General features: G+C 36.7%; 1 non-coding gene across 1 annotated transcript; it reads right to left on the reverse strand.

The window, feature by feature from the left end:
• Positions 1-2,247: 2,247 nt before the first annotated feature.
• LOC141663368 (small nucleolar RNA R71) lies at positions 2,248-2,354 on the reverse strand. The gene has a single exon (XR_012551443.1). It is a non-coding gene; the product is annotated as a small nucleolar RNA R71 (small nucleolar RNA).
• Positions 2,355-12,484: the final 10,130 nt, after the last annotated feature.

The raw sequence follows: 12,484 nt of genomic DNA on the forward strand, positions 1-12,484 counted from the left end.
TTCATTTGCAGTTGCACTTCTAGTCCTAACTCTAACAGTTGGGTCACCAATAATTGCTTCTCGTGTGTGAATCATACCCCATTTTCTGGTGTGAGTTTGTTGACTTGAGTTTTTTGCATTTTCTTTACCATTCGAATGACTTGAAGAATCTTCTTCTCTTTCCCCCCTGAGTTTATGCTGTCAAATTGAGGTGTTTGAGATGAGCTTCCATTCTCATGATTCACTTATTTAGTTGTCTCTTCATCCATTCTGTGATTTGTGTTGATTTCAGCTTCATCCTCAGAATCACTATCAATGTTGAGATTAATAAGTGGATTTTATATCTACTTGGAACGCTTCATTACAATCTCAAGTTGGTGTTTTGGACCCAAGTTGTTGTTATTTTTGATATGTTTTTGTGTTATTTTTGATATGTTTTTGATATGCAGAAAAGAGCTAATAATTGGAAGCCTAGAAAATTCTCAAGTTTAAACGAATCTCATTACCTTCGCGTGGGTAGTTGAATCGCCTAATTCTGACGAGCAGAACTCAAGATACGGCCAAAAGAAGATTCAACAGAGAAATCCAGAAACCCTGCACGGCAGCCTCCAAAACCAGTGCGGCCATTCCGACTACCTGCCAAAAAAAACAGCGCGCCTGCGCTGATTTTAGCGCGGTCGCCCCGTCCTTTTTGCCCAAGAATCCTGATTTTAGTAGAATTTGATGATTTTGAGGGTCCAGGTCCACTAGGGGCTTATATTAACCAATAAAAAGACGTTTTTAATAACAAGGAGCGAGGGGAGAGGTATAAGAAGACCTAGAGTGCACGAGACGGCTACGGAGAAGAGACTTATGATTTTTTAGTATAGTTGATACTTGGATGCTTGTTTTCGAATTGTCTTTGAACCCTGGTACTCTTATGTTATTTGTTATCATGTTTTCATTGGAACCCATGCTGACGATGAGTTCAATTATGAACTAATCGTTGTCGTGGGGTTCTAACGGATTTACTTATGGATTTCTATAGTTAATTTGTTTCAATATCTTGGTGTGTGGTGATTGATTGATATCCTAGTATTAGTTGTGCTTATTCATCTTATGTGCGTAGCTAACATATAAGATAATGTGTTAATCTCTATTGAAGCGAAAGTGAATATAGAGGTTTAGGACTTGCCATGCTAGCATAGGTTCATGTATAATTATTATGCATGATTCATAGGTAATTTTAACCATCTTACTTGCCCTATGTAATCACGATAGATAACTTGTACAGTAAACCTTTATGTTATCAAATTCTATAGATATATAGGGTCTCAACATTCTATTCAATTTCTATCTCTTTTGTGGATGTCTGGTAGTAGGGTATTCGTACAACGAAAGTTGGCGTTTACTAGTTTCGTGTTATCTGATTAGTTGTAATCACCATTGCATGCTAAGGCTAAGAACAATGACTTTGAATGAAGTAGTAATGAAGTTAGAATCCCATGTTTGTCTTATAAAGTTAATTCAATCACTTTTATTCTTAGTTAATTGCATGTTAGTTTAATCTTAGTTATAAACATCTCAACTTGTTATTGTCTTAGCATTGAGCGATAGTCATACCATTGTTGCATAGGTGCATAATCTTAAGTTAACTAAAAAGAGTCTCTGTGGGTACGAATCTGATTTATATCTTATACTACTTGTGAACGCGTATACTTGCGTGTAATTTTAGCGCATGTTTTCTCCTTAACAAGTTTTTGGTGCCGTTGCCGGGGACTCAGTATTAATTTTTTGTTTATGTGCTTGACATCAGTGGTCATTAAAGTTCACTGACTCGGATTCTTTTACTTTCACGGTTTACTTGTGTGTTGTTTAGGTACTCTAGTTTTTATTGCAATTGGAGAACCAGCAACACTAACGAAAGCGTTGATGGATTATTCTCAACCGAAGATCAATGCCATTCAGTACATCATTGTCAGACCAGCCATCACGACTAATACTTTTAAAATCAAGGCTAGCACGATTCAGATGGTACAAAATTCAGTCCAGTTTGGGGGTTCTCTAATTGAAGATCCCAATACGCACATTAGGGATTTCATAGAGATCTGCAACACCGTCAGGTTCGATGGCTTGTTTGAGGATGCGGTGAAACTGATACTGTTTTCATTCTCTCTGAGGGACAAGGCTACGAGCTGGTTACACTCTCTACCAGCTGGTTCTATCACTACTTGGGAGGATCTTGCTCAGAAGTTTCTTACAAAATTCTTCCCTATGGCGAAGGCAGGTGCACTCAGGAATGCCCTTACTCAATTTGCGCACCAATCGGGAGAATCTCTGTGTGAAGCTTGGGAGCGCTATAAGGAGATGCTTAAGAAGTGTCCTCGTCATAGAATACCTGAATGGATGATCATCAATTACTTCTATAGCGATTTGGGAGCACAGTCAAGACCCATGCTTGATGCAGCATCAGGTGGAGCATTATGGGCGAAGAGCTATGAGGAAGCTTATGGACTAATTAAACTGATGGCTACTAATGAATATCAGTATCCAACCCAGAGATTGCCACAGGGCAAGGTAGCAGGAGTTCTATAAGTGGATACAGCTACGGCTATCACTGCTCACCTAAAGTCGTTGTCTATGAAGATTGATTCTTTGGCTAACTAGGGTGTTAATCAGATAACCAGTGTTTGTGAGTTATGAGCAGGTTCGCATACGATGGAGCAATGCACTATATCTAGTGAATCAGCTCAGTTTGTGAGCATCTTTCAGAGATCACAACAACTAGTTCCAAACAATTATCATCCTGACAACTGGAATCACCCTAACTTCAGCTGGAGCAACAATCAGAATGCGATGCAACATCTGTTCTAGCAGTTTGGAAACAAATAATTCAATCCTCCTGGTTTTCAGCAACAATTTGCACCAAGACAACAACTTCAACTTCAACAACAAACACATGGAGGTGCAGTTCAATCTTTAAATGAAAAATCTGAATTGGAGGAGTTGAGGCTTATGAGCGAAAACCAGGCTCTTATATACCAAAGACATGCTTTTTCTATCAAGACTCTGGAGAACCAAATAGGGCAAATTGCTAACACCTTATTGAATCGACCATCAGGAATGCATCCTAGTGATACACAAGCCAATCCAGGAAAGAGGGAAGTTAACGAACAGGTGAACGCCATCACCTTGAGATCCGGAAAGGCCGCGTGCCCCCAAATTCAGCAAGACGGAGAGTCTGAAAACTCTTTCCAGACCATTGCCAAATCTAGAAAATGAGATTGTAGCTGAAAAAGTAGTGCAGAAGGATGCCAAGGTGGAATCAAGGAAAAAAAATATGGAACACACTCCTCTTGAGGGTAATATAGGGGAGAAACATGTCTATCATCCACCTCTTTTTCCTAAGAGGCCGCAGAAGCAGAAGTTGGATAAAAAATTTGCTAAGTTTCTGGAGGTGTTCAAGAAACTTCATATCAACATATCTTTCGCTGAAGCTCTTGAACAGATGCCTAGCTATGTGAAGTTTATGAAAGGTATTCTCTCTCGGAAAGTGAAACTCGATGACTTAGAGACCGTTGCTATTACAGAGGAATGCAGTGCAGTTCCACAACAGAAATTTCCTCCGAAGCTTAAGGATCCTGAAAGTTTCACTATTTCTTTCACTATTGGAAACTTGTCATTCAACAAATGCTTATGTGATTTGGGAGCTAGCATCAATCTGATGCCCTTGTCATCTTCAAGAAGTTTGGTCTACCTGATCTAAAACTGATATACATGTCATTGCAACTAGCTGATCGTTCAATCACTTATCCACGAGGTATAGTGAGGAATGTCTTGGTCAAGGTGGACAAACTCATCTTCCCTGCCGATTTTGTAATTCTAGACTTTGAGGAAGATAAGAAGATTCCCATTATCTTGAAAAGACCATTCTTCGCTACAGGCCGAACTATGATCGATGTACAAAAAGGAGAGCTTACGATGAAGGTTCAAGATCAGATGGTCATTTTTAATATGTTCAAGGAAATAAAGTTACCCACAACTGAAGAGGAGTGCTTTAAAGTAGAGCGGGTCAACTCTGTCGTGAATTCAGAGCTTGAGCAATTGCCAAAGTCAGATATCTTACAGAGAACCTTAATAGGGGAATCAGCTATTGAAGATGAAGAAGGAGCAGAGCAACTATAGGTTTTGAATGCACCTCTATGGAAGAGGAAGTTGGATCTGCCATTCGATTCTTTTGGGTTAGCATAACTGAAAATTTCTTAGGAGCGTCTCGAGCCATCTATTGAAGAATCTCCCACACTTTGGCTCAAACCGCTTCCAGGTCATTTGAGTTATGCATTTTTAGGTGCACCCCCTAACAATGGGTTGGAATATATCTATGATAATCTAAAGGGTGGTCGGACGGATCCTCCCGTGCCTATAGAGGGTTCTTCTCAGGTGCATCAAGCAGTTGATAGGACTGGTCTTGGTGATGCGCAATATAGAAGGTTGATTCGGCGTATTGAGACCATGCATGACATCCACCGACGTTTTGCTGAAGATTTGACACACGCTCTTGGTACTATTTTCCGAGACGCTTGTGTCGAGGATGATTGACCACCTGATCCTCCACCCGAAGAGGGTGATCCTTTCGCTAATTAGGTATGCCTGAAATCCTTATTATTACCTTCAATAAGGACATTGAAAATTTTAAGTTTGGGGGTGATAATGTAAGGATTAGTTTGTGTGTGTCCATATAGATTCATATAGATTCATGTTGCATGTTTAGTTGTATTTCATTCATAATTTTGCATGATTGTTCATATAGGCCATGTTTGTTTGTATTATTATGTGAGTTCATATAGTTGCATGTGCATGCATATAACATGATCCATTAGGTTGAGCTATTTCCGATTGAGTAGTTGATGTTGATTTGAGTGTGGTGATGACGGATGAAGGGTTGTTTGAGTCTAATGAATTGATTTGCATGCCAAAAAAAATATCACAAGTCTTAGAGGTTGCTTTTGATCTAGATCATGATCATACTTGTTTATTTGTTGAGATGTAATCACTTATTTATATTTAGAATTTTTGGTAATCTCTTATTGACAAAAAAACTAAATTTTTAAAAACCGGAGAAAAGCAGGAATCCATTGCTAGTTATGAAAAGGCTAGGCATCAAATGGCTAGTAGCCGGCTCATATTTTATGAGTAGTCTAGGGTTGAATGAGATGGAGCGAAACGCACTAATTCAGAAATTGAAAAAAAATAATGTGTTTATGCATAAATGATCAAGAGTGAGCTCTTTAATACTCGAGTTATTAAGTTCTAGGGGACTTTATGCCTAGTGACCTAAGGCTTGATAGTCTGGGATCCGCTAACCTAACTCTCGCTACATGGGTATTATTGCATAAGTCTTGTGGGACCTCATTCATTGCACGATCAAATAAGTATCTTGGTTATGTGTTCAAGAATAGCATGAATCCTTGTTTAACTCTAGTAAAATGAAGGTGTTGTGAGTCATTATGCATTTAACGTCTATTCTAGTTATGAACTTGTGATTGTTTTGATGAAAGATAAGTTATGGTTTTTGATGTAGTATCGAGAGTATTTCTGTTAAGCATTTCACACACGCACGTTCTGGTTTGTGAGTTGATTTGTGAGATTTATTCGAACTCTGTTTTGAGTTATTGCATTCTTAAAGGCATTGGCTTATTCATTTGGTTATGTTTATTCTGAGGGGATCGATCGCATTATCATTTAGTTGCATTCACGTAGTTGCATTCATGCATTAGTTTGTTTTGTCATTTTTGAGTCTGTTTATGCTTGAGGACAAACATCGATTCAAGTTTGGGGTATGATAAGTGGATTTTATATCTACCTGGAACGCTTCATTACAAGCTTAAGTTTGTGTTTTGGACTCAAGCTGTTGGTATTTTTGATATGTTTTTGTGTTATTACATTTCAGGCATCAGTTAAATGAAGAAAGGTGCTTTTCAAGGAAATATGCAGAAAAGAGCTAATAATTGGAAGCCTAGAAAATTCTCAAGTTTAAACGAATCTCATTACCTTCGCGTGGGTAGTTGAATGACCTAATTCTAACAAGCACAACTCAAGATACGGCCAAAAGAAGATTCAACAGAAAAATCCAGAAACCTTGCGCGGCCGCCCCCAAAACCGGCGTGGCTGCTCCGACTTTCTGCCAAAAAAATAGCGTGCCCGCGCTGATTTTAGTGCGGCCGCCCCGCCCTTTTTTCCCCAGAATCCTGATTTTAGTAGAACTTGATGATTTTGAGGGTCCAGGTCCACTAGGGGCTTATATAAACTAATAAAAATACGTTTTTAACAACAAGGAGCGAGGGGAGAGCAATAAGAAGACCTAGAGAGCACGAGATGACTACGGAGAAGAAGACTTTTATTTTCTCTAGTATAGTTGATATTTGGATGCTTGTTTTTTATTTGTCTTTGAACCCTAGTGCTCTTATCTTGTTTATTATCACGTTTTCATTGGAACCCATGGTGACGATGAGTTTGATTATGAACTAATCATTGTCGTGGGGTTCTAACGGATTTACTTATGGATTTCTATAGTTAATTTGTTTCAATATCTTGGTGTGTGGTGATTGCTTGATATCCTAGTATTGGTGGTGCTTATCTATCTTATGTGCGTAGCTAACATATAAGATAACGTGTTAATCTCTATTGAAGCGAAAGTGAATATAGAGGTTTAGAACTTGCCATGCTAGCATAGGTTTATGTATAATTGTTATGCATGATTCGTAGGTAATTTTAATCATCTTACTTTCCCTATGTAATCACGATAGATAACTTGCGCATTAAATCTTTATGTTATAAAATTCTATAGACAAATAGGGTCTCAACATAATTTGTGTATATTCAGCTTCTATCTCTTTTGTGATGTCCGGTAGTAGGGTATTCGTACAAAAAAAGTTGACGTTTACTAGTTTCGTGTTATCTAGATTAGTGGTCATCACCATTACATGCTAAGGTTAAGAACAATGAATTTGAATGAAGTATTAATGAAGTTAGAATCCCATATTTGTCTCATATAGTTAATGTAATCACTTTTATTCTTAGTTAATTGCATGTTAGTTTAATCTTAGTTATAAACATCTCAACTTGTTATTGTCTTAGCATTGAGCGATATGCATACCATTGTTGCATAGGTGCATAATCTTAAGTTAACTAAAAAGAGTCTATGTGGGTATGAATCAGATTTATATCTTATTCTACTTTCGAACGCGTATACCTGCCTGTAATTTTAGCGCGTGTTTTTGCCTTAATAGAGATTTTTAAATTTCAGGGCCTTAGCTTCATTTTTATCAAGGCATTCCAAGCCTGGACACTTGTCATCATCAAAAGTTACATCTGTGCTTTCCATAATTTTTTTTGTTCAACTACATAGACTTTGTAGTCCGTTCTCTCCAATGAATATCCCATAAAAATTTCTTCAAAAACTTTAGAGTCAAAATTTCTCACATATTCAGAGTTGTCTTTCAAAACATAACAATTGCTTCCAAACACATGAAGATGCTTCACAATAGGTTTTCTTTTAGATAAGATTGAGTAGGGTGATTTGCCAAGATTTGTGTTGATGAGAATTCTGTTTTGAGTATAGCATGCAATGTTGACAGCTTCTTCCCAAAAACTTGTTGGCAATTTGGAATCTTGCAACATTATTCTAGCAGCTTCCACTAATGTTCTATTTTTCCTTTCCTCAACACCATTCTGTTGAGGTGTCCTAGCTGCTGAGAATTCTTGAACAATACCCCTATCTTTGCAGAATTCAGTTAAGGTTGCATTTCTAAATTCTGTTCTATTGTCCCTCCTCAATCTTTTAACACAATTATTTATTTGCAGAAGATCTGTGTTCTTTATTTTTCTGCAGAAGATCTGTGTTCTTTATTTTTCTGCAAGTTTAAATTCAGCATGAACACATTTCACTACAAGAATTAATTTACTTTGTTCAACCATATACTTTCAAAAAAAGCTCAAAAATAGTAAAACACATTCACCCCCCCTATGTGTTATTCATTTCCTAACAATTGGTATCAGAGCAAAATCTGAAAGTAAATAGATTCAAGATCTTAGAAGAATGAATACACAGAAAATCAGTAGCATCAAAATTCCTACCTTTGAACAATGCCCTTGTCTTTGCAAAATTCAGCTAAGGTTGCATTTCTGAATTCTGTGCCATTGTCACTCCTCAATCTCTTCACACTATTCTGATCTTCAGCTTGCTTCTCAATCTTCTTGATGTGTTCAATTATGATGTGTGGAGTTTCATCTTTAGAATGCTTAAATTCTACCAATGTGTACCTTGAGTAGTCATCCACCATCACAAGTGCATACTTCTTTCTTGAAATTGATAAGACATTAACTCGTCCAAATAAGTCCATGTGAATAAGTTGCAAATTTGCACTTATAGAATTCACAATTTTACTATTGTGACTTGATTTCTTCATTTTTCCTTTTTGACAAGCCTTATAGACCTCATTCTGAGCAAACTCTAGATTTGGCATGTCTCTCACTAACTCTTTTTTGACTAGAGTATTGATTGCCTTGTAATTCAAGTGAGTGAGTTTTTTATGCCACGACTTGCTTTGTTCATCAGATGCCTTGATATAGAAGCAACAAATTTCATCCTCATTTGCTGAGTCCGGATCTGCAACAAATAAGCTTCTTTTTCTTACTCCTTTCATAGCAACTTCATTGGTCTTTTTACTGATGATTAAGCATTCTCCTTTGTCAAATTTAACATTGAATCCTCTATCAGTGAATTAAATGGCACTTAGGAGATTTACTTCCAATCCAGCAACCAATGCTACATCTTCAATGACAACAATTTCAAAAATCAATTTTCCATATCCCATTGTGAAACCTTTGCTGTTGTCTCCAAAAGCCACTAATGGGCCAGCCATTTCCTCAAATTGTGATAACAGGGCCATATCACCTGTCATATGTCTTGAGCATCCACTGTCTATGATCCTATGACTTTCTTCACTTTGCCTTGCACACAATGAGGATTAAGTTTGTTTAGAAACCCAAGCAGTGTTGGTAATTTCTTCTTGTTAACAAAATGTGTAGTATTAGAATGAGTTGATTCAAAAAGAATGGTGTTCATTGCTTGATTTGCATGTTCTTTTTTGGCTGTAGACCCAACATCGATTTCTTTGAGGTCTACTCTCAGCTTGTGGCAACTTGTCATTACTTTCATGTTGTAAGGAATACCATCAAACTTATCACAGAAGGAATATGGATCCTTAGTCTTTGATTTATTATATATGTATGCTCCTAATCTTGGCTCACTAATAGCCTTTTTATAAAGGTGAGTTAGATGATTTATAAAACCACATTTCTGGCACTGTTTCCTGGGAGCAACTGCAACAAATGCAAAGTAATTGCTTTTGTTTATCCCAATCTTTCCATTTTGTTTTTCTTCTTCTTTCATGTATTCTCAGTTTTAACTTCCTTGATTGGCTTTTTGGGGATTTGATCAACCATGGGCTTCTTCTCAGCTTTAGAAGTTGGAGTTGTTTCTGTACATTTCTTTTCATTATCTTCATCATCAATTTCTTGCTTTATGATTAACTCTTCCTCACTGAAATTTACTTCACATGCTTTGAACATAGGTGAACTAACCTTTCTCAGCATAGATGGGACATCTTCACTTACAGTTACTTTTCCCTTGTCACCTTCAACTTTCTTGTTGCCGCTCAATGCATCATAATCTAAGCCAATATCTATGTTAGCACATGGATTGTTCTTCTCATGGTACTGACCAACTAACTAAGATGCATTTTTGAATGATTTCAGTTTCACTTCATTCTTCTCTAGCTTCTGTCTTAACACAACTTCTATCTCAGTAGCACACTTTAACTTGTTCTTTCAATATTCATTTTCTTGCTTGATAGTTTCAAGCTCAACAAGCCGCAGTTCTAGATCTTGTTTCTCAATCTCAAGCTTTTCATTATCTTTTGATAACCTACTGACCTCTTCAGTATCTTCTACCAAGCTAGTATGAATGTAGAACATTTTCATGCTCATCTTTTCAACAGTTTCCTTATATTGACTAGCATTCAAATCAATAGTAGTAAGAGTTGGTACCTTTGTTTTTATGAGGATGACTCTCCTTGCTCCAAGGCCATGAGTGCATAGTTTCCTACTTCCTCATCATCATTATTTTCTGAATCATCCCAACTCTTTCGTTCTGCAAAATAAGTTTTTCCCTGTTGCTTTCTTAGAATAGCTTCATACTTTGCTTCCAATTCAAGATAAGCCTTGTCCTTTTTCACTTTCTTTGGCTTCCTGCATTCTATTGAAAAATGGCCCAATTTATCACAATTGAAGCACCTGATCTTTAACCTATCAACATATCCTATTTTGTAACCTTTTTGCTTCCAGAGTTATACTGTGCTTTTACCTTTCAGCTGTTATCCTTGTTGGATGTTGGTCCCTTGTTTTTGAAGAACTTTGGCTTTTTTACTCAAATGTTAGAGAACTTCCTTGCTAAGTAAGCCATGAACTAATCTAACTCATCCAGTTCATCCAAGGTATAAAATCATCCTCTTTAAGTTCAAGAATAACTTGCTTCTGTGGTTCCTTGTTCTTTTGCTCATTGCTTGAAACAACTGGGCCTGGATTTCTTGTTCATCATCAGATGACTGGTTGTCATTAACCACTAGAACACTTGATCCATCAACAATGTTCCCTTGACCAACTCTTAAAGACTTTCTTTGAATTATTTCCAGTTCATAGGTTTTTAAGATACCATATAAGACCTCCAATGTCATTCTGCTCAAGTCTCTCCATTCTCTTATTGCTGAAATCCTCTGTTCTAGATGGTCAGGAAGAGTGAGCAAAAACTTCAAGTTAACCTCCTCAGCTTCATAGTATTTATCATGAAGCTGCAAGTCATTAATCAGCTTATTGAATCTTTCAAAAACATCAGTTATACTTTCTTTTAATTTAGCCATAAAACCCTCATACTGAGATACCAAAATTCTCCTTTGGTTTGACCTAACTTCCTCTGTTACCTCACATAGAATCTCTATCTTCTCCCAGACCTGTTTGGTTATGTCACAGATGATAATGTTATTGTACGTTACATTGTTAAGTGACTCTATTAAAATCAGTTACAGGCCACTATCTAGAGAGACTTTCTCCTTTTTAGGTTCAGTGTACTTTTAGGGATCTTTAGGGGCATAATGAGATGGAATGACCATATCTCTGTCTGTAGATTCCCCAACTCTTTCCATGGGGGTCAAAAGACCATTCTTGAAAATATGAACATATAATGCGTTGTCCATCTTTATAAACAACAACATCTTCTTTTTCTATAATGTGTAGTTAAATCGTTCAAAGGCATGAATCTTGATACTTCTAATCTTTCGTGTATTCATTCTTCCAAGATCTTTAATCTGTTTGCTTTCACATTTTTCTATGATACCACTTGTTAGGTAATGAATACAACACATGGGGGTTGAATGTATTTCGGTTATTTTTTTAAAGATTTTTGAATGTTTGTTACTTGGTGAACAAAGCATCTTTATAAACAACGACATATTCTTTTTCTATAATGTGTAGTTAGATCATTCAAAGGTAGGAATATTGATACTGCTAATCTTCCATGTATTTATTCTTCCAAGATCTTTAATCTGTTGCTTTCAGATTTTGCTCTGATACCACTTGTTAGGTAATGAATACAACACCGGGGGGGGGGTGCGGTGAATGTGTTTTGGTTATTTTTAAAGATTTTGAATGCTTGTTACTTGGTGAAAAAAGAAGATTGGAAATGCAGTAATATTATACTAAGTGAAATTAAAATAGTGCACACAATATTTCAAAACTCACTTAATTTTGTATTAAAATCAAGCTAGTGTTTTGCTACAAATCCTGGGTTCTCTGTAAGTAAAGAACTCAACTTCTTCCTTGAGAGAGTTACTAGAAATTCTAGATCTGTCTGATACATTTTAAAAAAAAGGACCAGTGTTTACTTTATAGATTAGTAAACACAGGTTTACACAGCATGCAATAAGATGTACTAAACCCTACTTTAAGTTATCTCTAAAGCTTTCCATTTCTGGCTTAGTGTATCTTTGCAAACTCTGTGAATCTGTGACTTTCCTTTGTCAGTTAATCTTGGACTTTGATCTTGTACTCTTGAAGCTGCTTTTGTAGAATTTTCAATCTAAGTAATTAGATCGTTTGTTGATTGATAATCCTGAATATTAAACTTGTCTGCATTCTGTACTTTGAGTTTCATGTCGAGATCTCCAGTTTGGTGTATAGAGAACTGAGATCTCAATTAGTATAAAGGATTATCGAGATCTCTTAGTTTTCTATAAGTGTTTTGAATTATCGAGGTCTCCAAGTTCTCTATAAGTAAGTTTGGCTTGTCGAGGTCTCTGAGTTCTCGATAGCAACTTTGACTTGTCGAGATCTCTGAGTTCTCTTTAAGTGAACTTGGCTTGTCGAGGTCTCCAAATCTCTGCATATAAAAGTAACTTGTTGATATCTCTAA

The sequence above is a fragment of the Apium graveolens genome, chromosome 5, assembly GCF_009905375.1.
Source record: "Apium graveolens cultivar Ventura chromosome 5, ASM990537v1, whole genome shotgun sequence".
NCBI classification, from domain to species: domain Eukaryota; kingdom Viridiplantae; phylum Streptophyta; class Magnoliopsida; order Apiales; family Apiaceae; genus Apium; species Apium graveolens.